Source organism: Montipora capricornis, chromosome 6 (assembly GCF_036669925.1).
Source record: "Montipora capricornis isolate CH-2021 chromosome 6, ASM3666992v2, whole genome shotgun sequence".
Taxonomy (NCBI): domain Eukaryota; kingdom Metazoa; phylum Cnidaria; class Anthozoa; order Scleractinia; family Acroporidae; genus Montipora; species Montipora capricornis.
In genome coordinates this window covers 66,834,989-66,835,514 of record NC_090888.1, presented here as the reverse complement: position 1 = coordinate 66,835,514, position 526 = coordinate 66,834,989, and positions in this window count along the sequence as shown.

Genomic DNA, 526 nt, shown 5'->3' with positions numbered 1-526 from the left:
CTTTGCTCGCACGTGCTCCAACCTTTCGCGGAAATTCAGCATGGCGGGGATTTCTGCTAATTCATCGAAGGTAAGACTACAGAGGGTGTCGGTTCTTTGGAATCCCTGTACGGTGGTCAATTTACATTATCACTCCGTTGATAAAACCAATTTTTTGTCCTCTAGTGTAAATTTAGTCTCACTTTCACAGTGACGTCATCAAATTCGCAGGGTGTTTTGATGTAACGCACAGATCTGAGACTATGAATTTGTCTCCTATGACCACAGACAGCCCAGCTTCGAGGGTAAAAAAAAATTATAAGGATTTGTATTGGAATATCGATAACAAACTGAAAAAGATATTTACACGCAAAAGTTCTGAATAAAAAAGCCATACTTTATCGTCGTGGTGACTTTCTTGCTTTTTGTGTGGTTATTTGCCTGATTGAATGCGATTTAAGCGACTTCTCAAATTCCCGGGTGGTCACTTGTACCTAAATAAAGGAAAGGCTGTCAACTAATTTCTACCTTACGTCACATCTCGCCA